The sequence below is a fragment of the Bubalus kerabau genome, chromosome 1, assembly GCF_029407905.1.
Source record: "Bubalus kerabau isolate K-KA32 ecotype Philippines breed swamp buffalo chromosome 1, PCC_UOA_SB_1v2, whole genome shotgun sequence".
In the NCBI taxonomy this organism is placed as follows: domain Eukaryota; kingdom Metazoa; phylum Chordata; class Mammalia; order Artiodactyla; family Bovidae; genus Bubalus; species Bubalus kerabau.
Genome location: NC_073624.1, coordinates 67,650,428 through 67,673,057, shown reverse-complemented (window position 1 = coordinate 67,673,057; position 22,630 = coordinate 67,650,428). Strand labels below are relative to the sequence as shown.

The 22,630-nt window shown below is 39.2% G+C and overlaps 1 non-coding gene across 1 annotated transcript; it reads left to right on the top strand.

Moving 5' to 3' along the window:
• Positions 1 to 22,346: 22,346 nt before the first annotated feature.
• TRNAG-GCC (transfer RNA glycine (anticodon GCC)) lies at positions 22,347 to 22,418 on the top strand. The gene has a single exon. It is a non-coding gene; the product is annotated as a tRNA-Gly (tRNA).
• Positions 22,419 to 22,630: the final 212 nt, after the last annotated feature.

The window sequence follows — 22,630 nt, the reverse complement described above, 5'->3', positions numbered from 1 at the left end:
GGCACTGTCACTTTGCTTCAGAGCACGGTGAAGAGAGACGGGTATCAAACCAAATTCAGAAAAACTGATATAAACCCACAAAATCTCCCACAACGGCCTCCTTCTGGGGCTCTTTGTTCTAAGAGTCTCCAACACATACCATAGATGCCTGAGAAATAAACTTGGAAACAGTTTCAGCCCAGGATCACAGTGCAATAAAAGAAATAGGCTTAAAACACTGGAAAGGTTCATTATTTCATCACTGGATAACTTTGATAACAGACAGAATTAAATGAGTATAGGGGATATTTATGCTTGCTTATGTGATGGAAGGGAAATGAATATAAAACCAAACAGCTGTAGAAGCCTCTATTGCTATGGACTGTACATAGCTGTTGCCTGCTGTCATTCAGTATAGGACAAAGACTAGCCTTCCAGGAAGAACATCAAGTGAGATGGTAGCTATGACCTGAAGCTATGATTCCAAAGGGAGTTAAAGAAATTATGATAATAGAGTTCTCAAGCCTCCTGAAACAACATAGAAACATAACTTTAAAACTGGAATATGAAGTATTACAAGGAGCAACATAAAGGACCAATTCATTATCATAAGATATTACATTATTGTCTTCACTGTTGAAAGTCCTTAAAATGTCAATATCCGATAATGTCTCAGTAAAATAATGGGAATTTGCTTTTCTCACAAAGCAATTATGAGGATAACAATGATGATTAAGGGATAATGATAGAGGGACGGTAATGTTCAACCATACTAGTTTAGGGAAAAACAATGACACTCTACAATAACAACCCCAGAGTACATTTCTAGCCAAAATGGCAGGGAAGCCTGAGGGTTCCCTGGGGTTCTCAGTCACCTGTAAAAATCCAACAATATCAGGAGGCACTTACTCATGTGCAAATATTTGGTTTTTGTGACTTTTGATACTTATTACTAGTAAACGTTGAATCAGATGCACTTTCTTAACATCAGAGGACTCCACAACTACTCACCCCAATGCTGAAATTGTTAGTCGCATAGTCGTGTCCAATTCTTTGCACGGGATTGTAGCCTGCCAGTGTGATTTCACAACAAGAGCAACATTAACACCAGGTAAGATTACCAAGCACTTGCTATCAGCCAGGAACTGAACAAGGCACTTTGCTTATTAAATCAGGTATAGTTGGGTAAAGTTGTGGATATTATCCATTCAGGGCCACAATTTCCCTCCCTGTTTGAGCCTGTAGAACTCAAGAAACAAGTTATCTGCTCCCATAATACAATGAATAGGATATCATTTATAGACATTCTGGTTCAAAGAGGGATAAAATAGGAAAATAAGTCACCACTCCCAAGAAATTTTGAAATTTAGCCAAGCAAATTTCATTTGGTTTCAAAGTCTGAGAATAAATCTCTGGGGCTTGAGACTCTATGCTTGGGATCAAGTCTCTGCCCTGAGGAAAAAGGAGCATGTTTGCAGTAGGTTTTTTGGGTTTGTTTTGTATTAAGACTTTTTTAAGATCAGTCATAGCAAAATTAAGGGAAGGAATATAGATTTCTCATTTATCCCTTGTCCCATTTGTGTGTATCCTCCGGCATATCAGCACTCCCCACCAGAGTGGTGTATTGTAACAATTAATAAGCCTACATTAACACATCATATTCACCTAAAGTCCAGAGTTTATATTATAGTTCATTCTTGGTATTGTACATTCTACAGGTTTGAACAAATGTAGAATTTTTTAGACTCTTTTCTAGGTTTTATTGTACTTGTTAGATTATTCTCAATAGAGTAATACTGTAAAAACTACATTTTAACCTGCTTTTTAAGCCTAACAACAACCTCACAGATATATATTTCTGAAATTGATATATATTTCTGAAAAATAATTTTGTTTAACCAGTTCTCTATTGTTTTACATTTAGGTTATTTCCATCTTTGAGGGAATATTGCAGAGTAGGCATGATTCCTAGGAAATGAATTAGCAGCAAAATATGAAAACAATTTTAAAATTTAAACACGTGTAAAACTGCTTTAAAAAGCACAAAGTGTCTGAAAATCTCAACCATGAGAAATGAATACTGTCAATAGGTGGGGGCAAGAATCAATATACCACTTAGAATATTTATTTTTGGACCTGTTCTCTTTGCCAGTTTTTATTTGGGTCATTTTTCTGAATTAAATAGCTTTAACTAAATAATTTAAATCAAGCCTGGTTCAATGATGAAGCTCTTTGCTTATTCATTTCATCACATGGTTTTTCATCAAAGTTAAAATTAGTACTGAGTAATGTGCCTCTGATGAGAAGGGAAAAAACTTTCTAAATCAAGACAGAAAATGAAAAAGCAGAGTGTGATGGCATTGGGAAGCAGTAGAGAGAATATAAGGGATTAGTTAACTGGAAGAATCAAATAGCATTATTGTTCTGAATATGCCAAGATCATATTAATCTGAAATATGAAAATAGTGCTGGCAGTCATATCTTGGGTTTATATCACACTCTTCAAGGAGACATTTCCAATACAAAGTCATTCACCTTGGCTGTGAATGCTGGCAGAGATAATATTGCCCTAATCCAAATTATGAATTGATATTCATGAGTCATTTGTCCCGAAATTTTAAGCAGACACTCTACCTTGTTCCCTGTTAAAATTTTCTGTACTGTTGGAGCTACAGGATAAATGCAGGAAGTATCAACTGCTGTCATGGATTAAAATTATTTCTAAATTGTTACTAGCTGCCTTTCTTGTTGTGACACTAGGGTAGTTACAATGAGTCCAACAAGCTAATGCCCCCTTTAAGTCCTATTAGAAATCCTTGATACTTTCAAGATGTGACACTACATCGTCAAAAAATTTTGGAAAGTAACTTATTTCCTCTAAATGTATTAAAGTCTTTAAAAAGTGATAAATATATATATAACTGAATATAACTATATATAATCTAATATATATATTTATATAACATATTTATATAACATATATATATAACTGATGATGGAAGTAAAGTCTGATGCTGTAAAGAACAATATTGAATAGGAATCTGGAATGTTATGTCCATGAATCAAGGTAAATTGGAAGTGGTCAAACAGGATATGGCAAGAGTGAGCATCAACATTTTAGGAATCCCATAGAAGAAATGGAGTAGCCATCATAGTCAACAAAAGAGCCTGAAAGGCAGATTTTGGGTGCAATCTCAAAAATGACAGAATGATCTCTCTTCGTTTCCAAGGCAAACCATTCAATATCATAGGAATCCAAGTCTATGCCCCCAATGAATAATGCTGAAAAAGCTGAAGTTGAATGGCTCTATGAACATCTAGAAGACCTTCTAGAACTAACAGCCAAAAAAGATATCCTTTTCATCATAGGGGACAGGAATGCAAAAGTAGGATCAAGAGATTTCTGGAGTAACAGGCAAGTTTGGTCTTGGAGTACAAAATGAAGCAGGGCAAAGGATAACAGAATTATCTATTGCCAAGAGAATGTACTGGTCATAGCAAACACCCTCTTCCAACAACACAAGAGAAGACTCTACACAAGGACATCACCAGATGGTCAACACCGAAATCAGATTGATTATATTCTTTGCAGTGAAAGTTGGAGAAGCTCTATACAGTCAGCAAAAACAAAACCAGGAGCTAACTGTGGCTCAGATCATGAACTCCTTATTACAAAATTCAGACTTGAATTGAAGAAAGTTTGGAAAACCACTAGACCGTTCAGGTATGACCTAAATCAAATCCCTTACGATTATACAGTGGAAGTGACAAATAGATTCAAGGGATTAAATCTGATAGACAGAGTGCCTGAAGAACTATGGACAGAGGTTAATGACATTGTACGGCAGGCAGTGATCAAGACCATCCCAAAGAAAAAGAAATGCAAAAAGGCAAAATGGTTGTCTGAGGAGACCTTACAAATAGCTGAGAAAAGAAGTGAAAGGCAAAGGAGAAAAGGAAAGATATATCCATTTGAATGCAGAGTTCCAAAGAATAGCAAGGAGAGATAAGAAAGCTTTCCTCAGTGATCAATGCAAAGAAATAGAGGAAAACAATAGAATGGGAAAGACTAGAGATCTCTTCAAGAAAATTAGAGATACCAAGGGAACATTTCATGCAAAGATGGGCACAATAAAGGACAAAAATGGTATCTAATGTATCTAATAGAAGCAGACGATATTAAGAAAAGGTGGCAAGAATATGCAGAAGAACTATACAAAAAAGATCTTCATGACCCAGAGAACCACAATGGTGTGATCACTCACCTAGAACCAGAATTCCTGGAATACAAAGTCAATTGGGCCTTAGGAAACATCACTACAAACAAAGGTAGTGAAGGTGATGGAATTCCAGGTGAGCTCCTTTAAATCCTAAAAGATGATGCGTGAAAGTGCTGCACTCAATATGCCAGCAAATTTGGAAAACTCAGCAGTAGCCACAGGACTGGAAAAGATCAGTTTTCATTCCAATCCCAAAGAAAGGCAATGCCAAAGAATGCTGAAACTACCGCACAATTACACTCATCTCACACACTAGCAAAGTAATGCTCAAAATTCTCCAAGCCAGGCTTCAACACTACATGAACTGTGAACTTCCAGATGTTCAAGCTGGATTTAGAAAAGGCAGAGGAACCAGAGATCAAATTGCCAACATCCGCTGGATCATAGAAAAAGCAAGAGTTCCAGAAAAATATCTATTTCTGCTTTATTGACTATACCAAAGCCTTTGACTGTGTGGATCACAACAAACTGTGAAAAATTCTGAAAGAGATGGGAATACCAGACCACCTGATCTGCCTCCTGAGAAATCTGTATGCAGGTCAAGAAGTAACAGTTAGAACTGGACATGGAACAACAGACTGGTTCCAAATCAGGAAAGGAGTATGTCAAGGCTGTATATTATCACCTTGCTTATTTAACTTATATGTGGAATACATCATGTGAAAAGCCAGGATGGATGAAGCACAAGCTGGAATCAAGATTGCCGGGAGAAATATCAATAACCTCAGATATGCAGATGACACCACCCTTATGGCAGAAAGTGAAGAAGAACTAAAGAGCCTCTTGATGAAAGTGAAAGAGGAGAGAGAAAAAGTTGGCTTAAAGCTCAACATTCAGAAAACTAAGATCATGGCATCCAGTCCCATCACGTCATAGCAAATAGATGGAGAAACAATGGAAATAGTGAGAAACTTTATTTTGGGGGACTCCAAAATCACTGCAGATGGTGACTGCTGCCATGAAAGTAAAAGATGTTTGCTCCTCAGAAGAAAAGCTATGACCAACCTAGACAGCATATAAAAAGCAGAGACATTACTTTGCCAACAAAGATTTGTCTAGTCAAAGCTATGGTTTTCCCAGTAGTCATGTATGGATGTGAGAGTTGGACTATAAAGAAAGCTGAGCACTGAAGAATTGATGCCTTTGAACCGTGGTGTTGGAGAAGACTCTTGAGAGTCCCTTGGACTGCAAGGAGATCCAACCAGTCCATCCTAAAGGAAATCAGTCCTGAATATTCATTGAAGGACTGATGCTGAAGGTGAAACTCCAATACTTAGGCCACCTGATACAAAGAACTGACTCATTTGAAAAGACCCTGAAGCGGGAAAGGTTGAAGGCAAGAGGAGAAGGGGACAACAGAGGATGAGATGATTGTATGGCATCACCGACTAAATGCACATGAGTTTGAGAAATCTCTGAGAGTTGGTGAGGGACAGGGAATCCTGGCGTGCTGCAGTCCATGGGGTCGCAAAGAGTCGGACATGACTGAGAGACTGAACTGAACTGAACTGATAACTGAATCACTTTGTGTATACCTGAAACTATCACAGCATTGTAAATTAACTATACTGCAATTTTTTAAAAAAAGGCATAGGAACCAAGAGAAAAAGAGATATGCAAAACGTATTCAAAGAAAAGAAAATCAGAATGACCAATAAAACATGAAAAATCTACATATATTAGTAATCATTAAATTGCAAATTAATTCTTCAATAAAATAATTATTTCATGTAAAAAATGTTTGGGTAGTTATCACCTACTAGGGAAAGAGAGAGAGAAAGAAAGAAACTATGCATCAAGCACAGCGTCTCCAGAACTTAGAATAGTGCCCAGTACATGGTAAGTTCCCAATAAATGCTGAGTAAATAGAAAGTAGGGAGAAAGGGGACAGGGGAAGAAGGAAGGACAAAGTATCTTCCCTTAGTAGGCTTTGAATCTTTTTGTAGAGTTACAGAAAAGCCCTAGGCTGGGAGGTAGGACACCTGGGTTCCCACAGTCAGCTACTAACCTTGCAGAATCTGGGCAAGTTATTTCTCTTCCCTGATCCTTAATTTCCTGCAATGCAACATTGGTGGTTCATTTCAGTTGAAAGTTCTAGAATGCTCTAAATAAAAGTGGTCATTTATTTTTCTTAATTCTCTTTTGCTCACACATAGTCATCCTCATGGAAGAAACTCAACTCACCTTTCTCTCACCTATGTTCCTCATTAAAAAACATCAGGCTTGAGGATAATCCTTTGAGCCCTAATTCTGTATCTTAAAGATAAATACTACTTTATTTTTTTGGTCATATCCTTGCCTTTCTCTTTAATGACAGGAAAGGTAGCCAGTTGGATTTTGTCTAAGTCAAACAGACCAACTGGAAATGCAAGTTCTTCTTGTAAGGATGAGTGTCCTAACGTGGTTCAGCTGGGTTGGACCCACAACAACTTCTTTCAGAGGTGGTGGGAGGTGGGTACACTTCAGTCACATCCAACTCTTTGCAACCCCACAGACCATAGCTCACCAGGCTCTTCTGTCTATGGAATTGTTCATGCAAGAATTACTTGGAGTGGTTTGCCATGCCCTCCTCCAGGGAAGAAGCTAAAGTTTCCTGGTTTATCTAGCTATGGTTACAGGCAGTGAGTTTGCTAATGCTGCTTTCCTGTATCTTTTTAGCTGCTACCTTCTGGGCCCCCATTGAAAACCTATTGTATGATAATTACTACTCTTTGCTTCTTCAAAATGTCATAGAGCCTACTTAGCCAATAGATCACCTCATGCAAGGCTATAACCTCTCTTTTAAATATGGCATTCATCGCTTAAATGTCACATGATGTGAGTTACTGACTTGGCAACAAATGGTTTTTCCTCTTGACTCTTTTTATTCCTTCTCTTATTACTACAGAAAAGCCAAACCAATACTTCACAATGGACAGTTCTGTTATGTTCTCAGGGTCTAAGTAATATCCCTTTGTTTCCACCTATCATTCAAAGTGTATACTGTGCTATAGAGGCTTACCTTCCCCATCACACCCATCAAGGACATGGCCCCTCATTGGCACATTAGCTGAATTCTAAAGAGGGTGCACAGTTGAGGAGAGGGAGTGAAAGGCATCTCAGATGACTATCCAAGACCTAGTTCTGGTCTAGCTGTATCACAGATCAGCTATGCAACCTAGGAGAAGTCATTTAACTCCTCTGAATTCTTCTCTAATATAAGGGAGTTATAAAGATCATCTCTTAGTTTTGAAATTCTGTGATAGTTACCAAATCAGGTTTATGATGCTTGAAAGACATACAAGTTTTTGTCAAAACAATCATAGCAAACTTGATCAGTGAAGGCAGTCTACAGTTCATTACTTATTAAGCAAGTTGTCATTTAATGGATCTAACTGATGATTACTCTTAGTTTCATGATCATTAGACTTCTCTGGCCAAAGTATTTTAGAAAGAGAATAGAATATCTATGGCAAGAAGCTTACACTGTAAACTCTGGTCAACAAGTGAAAGTGAAAGTCGCTCAGTCCTGTCAGACTCTTTGTGACCCCATGTACTATACAGTCCATGGAATTCTCCAGGCCAGAATACTGGAGTGGATAGCCTTTCCCTTCTCCAGGAGATCTTCCCAACCCAGGGATCAAAGCTAGGTCTAACACATTGCAGGTGGATTCTTCACCAGCGGAGCCACAAGGGAAGCCCAAGAATACTGGAGTGGGTAGCCTATCCCTTCTCCAGCAGATCTTCCCACACCTCAGCAAAGAGCATGCTGATTCACATGATACATGAGAATAGTGGTTGGTATTGGGGTATATGATACTTTTTGAAATTAGGCTAGTGTTGCAATAAAGGCTCGGTTCTTTGGAGTACAACTCCTTATCTCACGTCTTGGAACTATTATTTATGATGGCCTTAGGCAAATCATCTAAATTATCTAACCTCAGTTTCCCTCATTTGTACAAGTATATATGTGTATTTGTGTTTCTTGTCTGTGATATTGTGCATGGGGTGGCTGTGTCAATTTTGAGAAACATTGAAGGAGTCTTTGGGCCTGGAAAAGAAAACAATGGTCTCAAAGGCCCTTGCTGAATCATCTAACTTCAGGGAAAACAAAACAGAACTTTAGGTCCCACCCTAATGCTCCGGGCCTGTTGCATCTACCTGGGACTTATCACCCCCTGCCCAGAGGGCTTATCACCCCCTGCCCAAAACCTCCCACCACCTGTTCAACTACAAATGCCATCTCAACTAAAGAATACCCAAAACGTCCTGCCTGACTAACATTTCCCCTTATTGCTTCCACAAACCTCCCTTTAAATATGAAGCCTCCCTGGTCCCTCTCCCGTTAGGCTGACTGTCACCCCTCCTTGCCTGAATAAAGGTAATCTACCTCTGTTGAGGTCGTCTCTCCTTCTTTTCTGCCTCGGCCCGAACTGTACCTTCCATTTGTCATGTCCCTGTGTCTAACTGGCCTTGTCATAGTATGGTAATTACACGAGTCTGGGTCTGTGCCACCATGACCGAGAGTTTCTGTATCGTGGGAATGCCCGTGGCCCTTGTCCTGTCCTTATTGCCTTGGGTGGGTAGAGTGGGTTTATCACAGCAGTGTGGCTGAGTGCTGCCAGGCATGTATGAGATGTCCGCCTTAACTGCCTTACAGAGGTGTTGGGAGGATGAAATAAAATGATGAGCAGGAACAATGTGCCACATTTCTATAGCATTTTAAAATCGTGAAATGAAAATATATCCTGCCATATCAATAAACAAGAAATGTCACAACCATCAGCAATTTCTAGCTTCCAAATGTGAATGAGGGCTCCCAAGGCTAGGTGCATATGAAAGGAATGAATTCAGGGAGCCCAGAAGCTTGCATCTTCCCACACAGAGAACACTAAATTCCTTAATTTGATATCTGACCTTTGATGTGCAGATTGCCTGCTCCCTTGTGGCTCAGCTGGTAAAGAATCTACCTGCAATGTGGGCAGACCTGGGTTCAATCCCTGGGTTGGAAAGATCCCCTGGAGAAGGGAAAAGCTACCTACTCATTCTAGGCTGGAGAATTCCATGGACCATACAGTCCATGGGGTCACAAAGAGTTGGACACAATTGAGCGACTTTCACTTTCACTTTTGTTGCAGACTTGTATATAGCCTGACTCCCCCTCCAGCCTCCTTAGAACAGTTCTCTCAGAGTTACTGAGATCCTGTCTTCTGGGCTAAATGTCCTAACATTCCCACCAAATAACTCTCTACTCTCAGGTTGTGACTGTACTTTTTGGTCAACAAAAATTTATAAAGGGCTTGCCCATATAACATCTGTTTTTGGCATCCTAACAGCTGAATGAGGTGTTTTATTACTTGTACTATTATTACTGTATAGATGAGGAGACTTAAAACTTAACTGATTAACTTGAAGTAACTCAGCTAATCAAGGGAATAGCTTTATTAACCTAGATTTTTGTCCTTGTAAAAAAGTTGCAGGGTTTATTGTAAAGCATGTTACAAATGTAAGACACCATTGTTAATATTATAGAACGCTCTGGAAGGAAGTCTATGCATTTGTAATTTCCTAGGTCATTTTTTGGTCAGGTTTTCCTAAGTAATTACATTATTTCCTACTTTTTTACCATTATAGATGTAGCTGAAGTTGATAGCAAACCCAGGGGAAAGTCACAGCTTTAGAAGCCAGCTGGTAAACGAATTTGTCTGAAAGATTCAGATTACATGTTCTGTGACTGAAATTGGTGTAATGTCTGCTTAATGCTCTCAGTGTATGGACTGAGCCCACTCCTGATTTGCTCTGTGATCAATACTTTCTCTAGCAGATATTGCAAAGTCCTCACCTTTCCTATCCTAAGATACCACCATTGAGTAATCAGCAGACTAGGGCATAAGCTGTGAACTACACCTCCAGGGTCAGGGGTGAAATTTCACTGAGCTAATTTCCTCTTTCTTATCACCCTGATGACTACTTGCTCAGGGTAGGAGTTGATCCCATAATCAATCTCTTGAAGTTCATTTAACTATCAAAGCCCAGTGTGCTACACTCCATGGCATCGCAAAGAGTCAGATATGACCAGGCATCTGAACAACAACTGTTTAACAGTGTAACAGCAGCTACTTCGTGGCATTGGTGTGAGAATTTATAAAATAGTGTGTGCAGAGTGGTTTACAAAATAAATAATAATTATTTTAATAGAGACATTATTACAAGGAAATCACACCCAGATCTTTGCCTTTAAGCACAGACGAAGTTTAGTCAAGAATCAAGTCATAGTTATTTACATTTTATATTCTGACAGTCAGACACTTAAAGGGAGTTGGGGGGAGGAGAGGTTAGCTAATTAAATAAACACTTTTACTAAGAAATATTCTTAAATCAAGGGCTTCCCTGGTGGCCTAATGCAGGAGATAGGTTCAATCCTTGGGTTGGAAAGATCCCCCAGAGAAGGAAATGACAACCCACTCCAGTATTCCTGCCTGGGAAATCCCATGAACAGAGGAGCCTGGTGGGCTATAGTCCACAGGGTCGACAAAGAATCGAACATGACTTAGTAACTAAACAACAACAATTCTTAATCCAAAGGGACCTAACTTTGAAATTTCTTATCTAAGCTTTGTGTGTTTGTTACAGCTTTCTTTGGAGAATGAATAAATTAATTTCTCTTATCACTTGGCAAAGGAAGCCTTTGTTGGTGCTGTTTATGCACAAGAGGCAAGCTTGCAGTCGTACTTAAAAGAGATAAAATTCATAGGCCTGGGATTTCCCTGGTGGTCCAGAGGTTAAGAATCCACCTTGCCTTGCAAAGGGACATAATTCGATCCCCCGTTGGGGAATTAAGATCCCACATGCCACAGCCAACTAAGCCTGAGCAGGCAACTACTGAGTCCATGAGCTACAGCTAGAGAGAAGACCATGTACCACAAAAAAAGATCCCATGTGCTGCAACTAAGACCCAATGCATTCAAAAATTAAAGGAATAAAAAGAAAAATTCATAGGCTTCTGTAAGTTAAGAGGCAAGAAGTTAACATAATGTTATTACTATTGTTATTAACATCTATTTATTTAACACACAGTATATGCCTGGTTCTGAACTAATTTTTTTTGTATACCATTCATTCATTCATTTAATGAGTACCTACCATGTGCCAGGAATTATAGACAAATAAATCACTGAGAAGCCAGAGTCTGATCTCTGCATAATAACATGCCTGGTTTTAAAAAGAATAACACATGATTTTTCTGAGCCTCGTATTCCTTGTCTGTATTCTGGGAATAATAAAAATTGTTTTTCTCTCCAGGACTACAATGAAGATGAAAAGAGACTATAAACATAAATCCTTGTGGATAATTAAAAATTTCAAAAATATGAATGCTAAGAATAGCACTGAAATTATTGGTTTCAATGTTTGTATTGTTCATTTATTTGTTTTCTAGATTCTGAAACATCTTTTATGTCAGCTAAGATTCTATTAGTCTGCTTTCCAGAGAAAAGCCAAACTAAACTGATTTAACTGGAAAATACTTATTTTTGCCAAAAAACAAAAAATATGGGAGTAGGTAGTCTAAGGCTCAATATTTCTATTAGGGACCAGGTTAACTCCATCTTCTTGCCACTCCAAACTCAGAATTTCTCTCAGAATTTCTTCTTCATGATCATACAATGGCTGCATCACCTCTGGAATTGCATCTACATTCCAGGCAGATATATTTCTGAAGTTTTGTCAGATACTTCAGGAAAAGAAGCTCTTTCCAGATATATTTAGAATTCAAGATACAAATTACAAATTCCACCACAGGAAAAAAAGGTCAATTTATTAATAAACAAAAAGAAAGAGATCCTTTATTCATATCACACTCATAATTCACATTTATATTGCATACCCAAAGTTTAAAAGAGAAATTAAAAAGAAAATTAACATTAAAAGGAAATTAAATGGATATGTGCCTGGAACCAAATTCACTCACAGAAATAAGGTGGAACTGGAGGGCTTCATTACTCACACGATCAGAGCAGGAGCAGGGAAAGAATAAAATAACATAAAGATAAGGAGATTAAACTAGAGGAGAAAAGCAGTTTCTTTGAGGAGAATATGTTAGTCAGGGTTCTTCAGAGAAACAGAACCAGTTGTAATCCAAGAAAGAGTTGATGCTATAACTCGAGTTCAAAGATCAGCAGCTGGTAGAATTCCTCCTCAAGGGATGTCAGATTTTTTTTTCTTAAGGTCTTCTTTCTTTTTTTTTTTTTCACATCAGAAAAATCAGCAGAGTGACCTTAAATTGAAAGGGTCAGACACTCTACCAACTTTATTTTTTTTTTTTTTTACTTTACAATATTGTATTGGTTTTGCCATACATCAACATGAATCCGCCACAGGTGTACACGTGCTCCCCATCCTGAAACCCTCCTCCCACCTCCCTCCCCGTACCATCTCTCTGGGTCATCCCAGTGCACCAGCCCCAAGCATCCTGTATCCTGCATTGAACCTGGACTGGTGATTAATTTTTTATATGGTATTATGCATGTTTCAATGTCATTCTCCCAAATCATCCCCACCCCTCCCTCTCTCACAGAGTCCAAAAGACTGTTCTATACATCTGTGTCTCTTTTGCCATCTCACATACAGGGTTGTCATTACCATCTTTCTAAATTCCATATATATGCGTTAGTATACTGTATTGGTGTTTTTCTTTCTGGCTTCCTTCACTCTGTTAAGGGCTTCTACTAATGGGATTAGGCCCACCACACTATGGAGGATAACCTGCTTTACTGTATGCCCACCGATTTAAATGTTATTGTTTAGTTGCTAAGTTATGCCTGACCCTTTTGTGACCCCATGGATTATAACCCAACAGGCTCCTCTGTCTGTGGAGTTTCCCAGGCAAGAATATGGGAGTGAGTTGCCATTTCCTTCCCAGGGATCTTCCCAGTCCAGGGATCAAACCCGTGTCTTCTGTTAGCAGGTGGATTCCTTAGCACTAAGCCACCAGGGAAGCAATTTAAATATTAATCTCATCTAAAAAACACCTGCACAGCAACATCCAGATATGTTTGACCATACATTTAGGTACTGTAGCCTAGACAAGCTGACACATTAAAACAAACCATTACAGGGACTACTGAGATCTTAAAAAATATAGCCAGGCAGATATGAAATGCAGGTATTAGTGATTTTTCTTTCCAGCATGTCAGGATCCAGGAAATTATTGGGAGGCACCCTCCTAAAACTCAGAAAGTCCGTATTAAAAAATAAACAATCCTTTGAATTTCAGGAGAGTTATAGAAAACTGGACAGAATTGAGAGAGTAAGAACAGTATGATCACAAAACATGCAAACATTATTATAGTAGAGTGTTAAAATAATGGCCTTCATGAGTCATTCCTCCTTTTGTTCATTCTCATTCATTATGTCATTTTACTATGACTTCCATCCAATGGTGGAGCCCATTTCCTCACTCCTTAAACCTGGGATTATCTAGTAACTCTTTTGACCAACAGAACACAGCAGAACTGATGCTATACAACTTCCAGAGATTGCACCTCCTGCTTTAATTCTCTTTACACTACTCTGAGACCACCATGCTGCAAAGAAATCCAGGCATGTGGAAAGAGAGGTCCTATTGTCCCAGCTGTGGCTGCTGAGTCCAGTCCCCACTGACCCGCCAGCTACATGTGGCCTCATGAGTGAGCCCAGGCAAAAACTAGCAATAAATAAGTCAACACAAAGAATTATAAAAAGTAATAATTCTAGTATAAAAAGATTCTGTTGCTCTCAGCCACTAAGTATCAAGGTAGTTTGTTGTACAACTGTAGATAACTAAAATATAACTGCAATTCATTTATTTTTATGGCTGTCTAGTTGAATAACTTCACAATTTTAAAAAATTCATTTCTCTTTTTTCCTTATTTTATTGAAGTGTACTTGATTTACAATATTATGTTAGTCTGGTATACAGCAAAGTGATTCAGTTACATATATATATGTATATATTTTTTCATATTTTTTCACTATGGTTTATTACAGGATACTGAATACAGTTCCCTGTGCTATACAGCAGGACATTGTTGTTTTTCCATTATATATGTATTAGTTGCATCTACGAATCCCAAACTCACAATACATCCCTCCCCCTTGGCAACTACAAGTCTGTTCTCTATGTCTGTGAATCTGTGTCTTTTTTGTAGATAAGTTCATTTGTGTCATATTTTAGGTTCCACATGTGAGTGATATCATATGATGTCTCTTTCTGACTTACTTCACTTATTAGGATAATCTCTAGGTACATCAATGTTGCTGCAAATAGCATTATTACCCTCTTTCATGGCTGAGAAATATTCCATTGTGTATATATACCACTTTTTCTTTATCCATTCATCTGTGGATGGACATTTAGGTTGCTTCCATGTATTGGTTCTCAGTTTGTCACTGTTAATAAAAATGCCACTTATGAACATTTATATACATTTATGGGGTTCCCTCATAGTTCAGTTGATAAAGAATCTGCCTGCAATGCAGGAGACCTGGGTTCGATTCCTGGATTGAGAAGATCCCCTGGAGAAGGAAATTGCAACCCACTCCAGTATTCTTGCCTAGGAAATCCCATGAACAGAGGAGCCTGGCAGCCTATAGCCCATGGGGTCACAAGAGTTGGACACTACTTAGGGACTAAAACCACCATATACATTTATATGAACAGTTGCACAAATACAAGAATTTCTCTGGAAAATATACTTAGGAGTAAAATAGTAGATGAAGAATTATGAATCAATGAGAAAAAAGATAAAAAACTTATTAGGAAAAATATAAACATACATATCACAAAAGGAAAAAAATGGCCCATAAGCATATAAAATGGGTTTCCGGTTCATTAGTAAATAAAGGAATGCATTTCTTAAGGAACCCAGGACACTTCTTTGTCATTTTAAAGTGGATTGATGATGTTGGTTTTATGTGTTGCGGTGCATGGAATCCACATCACAACTCTAGCTAGTGGGGTTGATTTAATTGTCCCCTACTTATGTAGGAGATACAAGAGACACAGGTTCGATCCCTGGGTCAGGAAGATTCCCTGGAGGAGGAAATGGAAACCTACTCCAGTATTCTTGCCTGGATAATCCCATGGACAGAGGAGCCTGGTGGGCCACAGTCCATGGGGTCACAAAGGGTTGGACACTTTGAGCATGTACTCAACAATGATATTGGTAAAACAAAATTTATGTCTTATAATTATTTATCTACTAAATTTCTCTCTTAAAGATTCAAAAATGAAAAATATGAAAATGAAATAGTGATAGTACAATACACGACACTGAAGCAGGGGCAGGGGAAGGTAAGTAATTCTGCAGGTAAGAACGTAAATGAATACATTTTTAGAGAGGGATTTGGCAATATACACCAAAAGCTCTTTAAATGTGTATAGTCTGGGTCAAGGATTTGACTTTTGGGAATTTATTAGCCAACTGCAGAGATATTTGCATTAGAATTGTTGATTACTGCATGCTTGACCATATGCCCTCCTAAAGTATCTGCCTCACCTATAGTTCTTGCTGAGCAGTGAGGCCAACTTTTACACCACATGAACCTGACCTCACCCTGCCAGAGGGGAACGGACTGAATGGTCAGGCATAAAGTGATGAGCACAGACAACAGCAAATCAAGAGACTAGAGCTGTTGGTTACAGAGACAGAACCAAAACGATGGGTTAAGCGTTCCCACAGTGCATTAATCTAGGCAGAGACGGTCATCACATAACAGAGACAAGACTTATTAGGAAGGACGCTGGTAGTAAAAAGAAGAGAATGCAACAGATGTGCAGAGAGAAGCAACTATCCTAGGGCTGCCTTAAATGGCCACAGCTTTCTGGGTCCAGCACCAGCCCACATGTATCACTGCAATGAAGCACTTTTTCATTGAGGAGCCTTGAGCAAGGGTATTTCTTGAAACCAAGATGGTTCTCCCTAAAATGACCCCAAATGAAATAGTGTATAAGGACATAAAATTGTGATACTGAAGCATATTAATTAAATGACAAGTTCATAATAAGTTTTTTGTCTTCTCTATGTGATATATGGTTTGTACCTTTTGTGGAAGTACGTCTGGAAAAGAAAATTAGTAGGTAACTTTGATTATCATAGGATCAAGCTATGTTTTCTGATCTAATCCCACCAGGAATATACAACACTTGAAGTCACCCAAAATAAGTTAATAAAAGTAAAAGACAAAGGAGCACATTCAGAAAAGTATATCTAAATATTTGCATTTCTTCCTTGACATTTAGATATACAGTATGTGATAAACAGACATAGATCAAAAAGAATGCACATCAAACTGTTGACTGTGACCACCTCTGAATGGTGATATGATTAACATCTTTTAACTCTATGTGTTCTTTGTCTCAAATGAAATAGATTATTTTAGAAATAAATAATGTGAGCCTGTGAATATTTGTGCCATTGGATAACACCCCCATATGTTTCTTCCAGGGGAAAGGCCAGTTCCATAGGACTAGTTTGAGGATGCTGATTCATGGTCAAATGTTTCATACTTACTCTCATAAATGAGCATTTCACAAGATCAGAAATACAAGGTAAGGGTTAGCCCTGAATTTGGACATTGGGAAGCTATTGATGGCTTTAACTGAGCTTCTGGCTAAACCACTTCAGGACCACAATAGTTAGAACTCCTAATCATTCTATGTGCAAGTGCCCTGTTTTGCTCATGAAATTTAAGAGGGATAGACTGCTATTGAGTTATTTGATGTATTATTCAACATCAAAAAATTGTGAAAAAATTAGCAGCTGAGTTTATTTTTGTGATACTGTTTTGAATTAAAATTCTCTGATAAACTTGTCATTAAGGTTTTAGAAGATGATTGTTCCATGTTCATTTATTATTACAGACTATTTATTTAGTAATAGCTTTAAAATAGATTCTATTTATAATGTACAGCAAATAGGATTTTAATAATCAAGAAATTGTTACTTTTATGCCACGTTAATCACTAAATTGAGCCAGGAAATAACAGAGTTGAATCAGATGAAAATATTAAATCTTTAGCAGGAGGCTGGATAAAACCATTTGATCATTGGAGGTTTACCTATGAATTAACTCATTGTGAAATGGTAATAAATGATTTCATTATTCCCCATCTGTTGGAAATTCAATTAAATGCCTTTTAGTTTCTGTAACCATGAAACTCCTGCCATCCCTCCACTCTCAGTATTATCTCGACTGCATAGTGGTGCCACTAGAGGGTAAACTACAGTCATCTAGAGAAGGGAAATAGCGTGAATCCTATTTTAGATCCATGGCATAGCAACATTTCATCCACCATGTTTCATTCACTCATCTTATCAGTGATATAAAGCAGTGTGTCCCCTGAATCTCCAGGCGCACTTGGGCCTCCACCCTCAGCATCCCTCTGACACTTGGGAGCTCTCTCTGCACTTACTTTGCAGTGCTACCATGATGTGCTTACCTGCCTGCTTCTTCACAAAATGATGAGTTCTTTAAAGTCAGTTCAGTTCAGTTCAGTTGCTGAGTCGTGTCCGACTCTTTGTGACCACATGAACCACAGCACGCCAGGCCTCCCTGTCCATCACCAACTCCTGGAGTCCACCCAAGCCCATGTCCATTAGTCAGTAAAGCCATCCAACCATTTCATCCTCTGTCATCCCCTTCTCTTCCTGCCCTCAATCTTTCCCAGCATCAGGATCTTTTCAAATGAGTCAGCTCTTCCCATCAAATGGCCAAAGTATTGGAGTTTAAGCTTCAACATCAGTCCTGCCAATGAACACCCAGGACTGATCTCCTTCAGAATGGACTGGATGTATCTCCTTGCAGTCCAACGGACTCTCAAGAGTCTTCTCCAACACCACAGTTCAAAAGCATCAATTCTTCAGCACTCACATGTCTTTATAGTCCAACTCTCACATCCATACATGACCACAGGAAAAACCATAGCCTTGACTAGATGGAACTTTGTTGACAAAGTAATGTCTCTGCTTTTTAATATGCTGTCTAGGTTGGTCATAACTTTCCTTCCAAGGAGTAAGTGTCTTTTAATTTCATGGCTGCAGTCACCATCTGCAGTGATTTTGGAGCCCAGAAAAATAAAGTTAGCCACTGGTTCCCATTTATTTGCCATGAAGTGATGAGACAGGATGCCATGATCTTAGTTTTCTGAATGTTGAGCTTTAAGCCAACTTTTTCACTCTCCTCTTTCACTTTCATCAAGAGGCTCTTTAGTTCTTCACTTTCTGCCATACAGGTGATGTCATCTGCATATCTGAGGTGACTGATATTTCTCCCAGAAATCTTGATTCCAGCTTATGCTTCATCCAGCCCAGCACTTATCATGATGTACTCTGCATATAAGTTAAATAAGCAGTGTGACAATATACAGCCTTGATGTACTCCTTTTCCTATTTGAAACTAGTCTGTTGTTCCATGTCCAGTTCTAATTGTTGCTTCCTGACCTGCATACAAATTTCTCAAGAGGCAGGTCAGGTGGTCTGGTAATCCCATCTCTTTCAGAATTTTCCATAGTTTATTGTGATCCACACAGTCAAAGGCTTTGGCATAATCAACAAAGCAGAAATAGATGTTTTTCTGGAACTCTCTTGCTTTTTCCATGATCCAGCAGATGTTGGCAATTTGATCTCTGGTCCCTCTGCCTTTTCTAAAACCAGCTTGAACATCAGGAAGTTCACGGTTCACATATTGCTGAAGCCTGGCTTGGAGAATTTTAAGCATTACTTTACTAGCATGTGAGATGAGTGTAATTATGTGGTAGTTTGAGCATTCTTTGGCATTGCCTTTCTTTGGGATTGGAATGAAAACACCTTCTCCAGTCCTGTGGCCACTGCTGAGTTTTCCAAATTTGCTGACATATTGAGTGCAGCACTTTCACAGCATCATCTTTCAGGATTTGAAATAGCTCAACTGGAATTCCATCACCTCCACTAGCTTCATTCATAGTGATGCTTTCTAAGGCCCACTTGACTTCACATTCCAGGATGTCTGGCTCTAGGTACACCATCATGATTTAAAGTCAGAGACAATATCTAATTTCAGTTCAGTTCAGTTCAGTCGCTCAGTCATGTCCTACTCTTTGCAACCCCATGAATCGCAGCACGCCAGGCCTCCCTGTCCATCACCAACTCCTGGAGTTCACTCAGACTCATGTCCATCGAGTCAGTGATGCCATCCAGCCATCTCATCCTCTGTCGTCCGCTTCTCCTCCTGCCCCCAATCCCTCCCAACATCAGAGTCTTTTTCAATGAGTCAACTCTTGGCATGAGGTGGCCAAAGTACTGGAGTTTCAGCTTTAGCATCATTCCTTCCAAAGAAATCCCAGAGCTGATCTCCTTCAGAATGGACTGGGTGGATTTCCTTGCTGTCCAAGGGACTCTCGAGTCTTCTCCAACACCACAGTTCAAAAGCATCAATTCTTTGGCACTCAGCTTTCTTCACAGTCCAACTCTCACATCCATACATGACCATTGGAAAAGCCATAGCCTTGACTAGATGGACCTTTGCTGGCAAAGTAATGTCTCTGCTTTTCAATATGCTATCTAGATTGGTCATAACTTTTCTCTCAAGGAGTACGTGTCTTTTAATTTCATGGCTGCAGTCACCATCTGTAGTGATTTGGGAGCCCCAAAAAATAAAGCCTGACACTGTTTCCACTGTTTCCCCATCGATTTCCCATGAAGTGATGGGACCAGATGCCATGATCTTCATTTTCTGAATGTTGAGTTTTAAGACGACTTTTTCACTCTCCTCTTTCACCTTCATTTAATTTACTATGACATAATGGGACAAAAAAACATTTAAACCAAAGCTTACTATACCAACTTGTACCCATTAGGAAAAATGCCATAGTTCTATTAGACAGAAAGGACTTATGATGTGCTCTATTCTTTTTCTCAGGCTTCCCTGGTGGCTCAGTGGTAAAGAATTCACCTGCCAAGCAGGAAACTTGGGTTTGATCTTTGGGTCAGAAGATCCCTTAGAGAAGTAAATGGCAATCCATTCCCTGGGGGAAATCCCATGGATAGGGGAGCCTGGTGGGCTACAGTCCATGGAGTCACAAAAGAATCAGACTTGACTTAGTGATCAACCAACAACAACAATTCTCTTTCTCAGAGATTCTTGTAGAGAGAGAAAAGACAAGACTAAAATTGCAAGACCGCATCCAATTCTTTTGTGCTCTTTCATGGTGGGAACTAGAGTACACAACCATTGTTTAGTAGAATGCCTTAGATGTATCTCCACATATTTGGAAGTAAATCCAAAGCAGAGGAACAGGAAATACTGTAATCACTATACATAACACAGTAAGGAGAACTGAGTTTCCCAGGATTGCATAAGGGTGGTGGGGTTATCCCACTAAATCAAAAGCTGGGGATTCTGGAGAATATTTCTCAAACTCTCTGTGGTGAGGGACAGGGTTTGGGGGTTTTTTTAAGTTTTTTCTTGTTGGAGTGTGGTATTTTTTGGAAGAAGATAGTTTTCGATCATCCCTGATCAATTGTTGTAAATGCTGACTCTCAGTTCCAAGACTTACCTCGTGGTGAATTGATGAGTCCACCACTTTGAGTAGCATTGGTCTAGAAGGTGAGGCGGTTGAAGGACTCTCAAAGACAATATTGTCTAATGTTCAATTTTAAGTTGTCATTGCTGATATATATGTACCCCTTTAGGGCTTCCCTGGTGGCTCAGATGGCAAAGAATCTGCCAGCAATGCAGGAGATGCAAGTCTGATCCCTGGATCAAGGAGATCCCCTGGAGAAGAAAATGGCTATCCACTCCAGTATTCTTGCCTGAAGAATTCCATAACAGAGGAGCCTGGTGGGCTACGGTCCATGGGGTTGCAAAGAGTCAACTATGACTGAGCAACTAACACTTTCACTTCACTTTCACTTTTCATGTGCTATTTATGTCACCAGAATATTAAATGCTTTACACAAATGGATTTTGTGTTGGTCAAACTTGGGGATTGAGGGATTTTGGAAAGCAAGAAAGGGAGACAATTTTATGTCTTGTCAGCATAGAGCAGATAAGAGATGGGAATAGATGGTGATACATAAAATTTCAATGAGACTAAAAACTAAACCCAGATCCACCTTGAGGATATAATCCTTGTGTGTGTGTGTACTTAGTCGCTCAGTTGTGTCTGACTCTTTGTGACACTATGGACTGTAGCCAGCCAGGCTCCTCTGCCCATGGGGATTCTCCAGGCAATAATACTGGCATGGGTTGCCATGCCCTCCTCCAGGTGATCTTCCCAACCCAGGGATTGAACCCAGATCTCCCACATAGCAGGCAGATTCTTTATGGTCTGAGCCACCAGGGAAGCCCAAGAATGCTAGAGTGGGTAGCCTATCCCTTCTCCAGGGGATTTTCCCAACCCAGGAATTGAACCAGGGTCTCCTGCATTGCAGATAGATTCTTTAACAGCTGAGCTTCTGATTTCCAACTACCCAAAAAGCCCACAAAAATTTTATAGATTAAGCAAAGCCAAATTTATTGCTCCTCCCAATAAAAGAGGTCATTACCTTGACAGACTCTTAACAACATCTTTAAAGAGAGTACAAAGGAAAGATAAGCGTCTGATTTAAGATGAGTCCTTTAATGTAAATGGAGAATTGAGTGAAATTTGTGATGTAATAGTTTAGAATCGGCAGACACAGAGAGAACAAGGTTTTAAAGGAAATCTTGAAGAATAAACAGTCCTTTGATAAACCCAGTTGATTAAATCCATTGTTCTAGGGAGGAAGCTGTTTACCTTGATGAAGGCTACTTGGGTAGTTCATTATTGAAATAAATAGATTTCAGAAAGTCCATGAGACAGACACCTTCCTGGATAAGAATTTCCCAGAAAAAATAAAGTCTGATTAATGAAGAGTGTTGAGTAGTAAAGTCATGCTCAGGTTGACAGTAAGCTGCAGGTTTCAGTTCTGAGTAGCCAGTAAATACAAACCCTGCAGAAGACATTAGATTTCTCAGAGTCCTTAGGATAGAAAATTGGTCTCATGTGACATCTGGCTTATATCTGTCATCCCTATCAGTCATCCCTATCATTCCTCCCTATCACTAGCTTCCCTGGTGGCTCAGACGGTAAAGCATCTGCCTGCCATGCAGGAGACCCGGGTTCAATCCCTGGGTCGGGAAGATCCCCTGGAGAAGGAAAAGGCAACCCACTCCAGCATTCTTGCCTGGAAAATCCCATGGTCGGAGGAGCCCGATAGGTTATAGTCCATGGGGTCGCAAAGAGTCAGACACGACTAAGCAACTTCACTTTTTATCATTCAGCAATAGCAGGCATGTAGTAGGAACTTGACAAATACTTATGAAAAAGAATGAATAAGTAAATAAATGAGTGC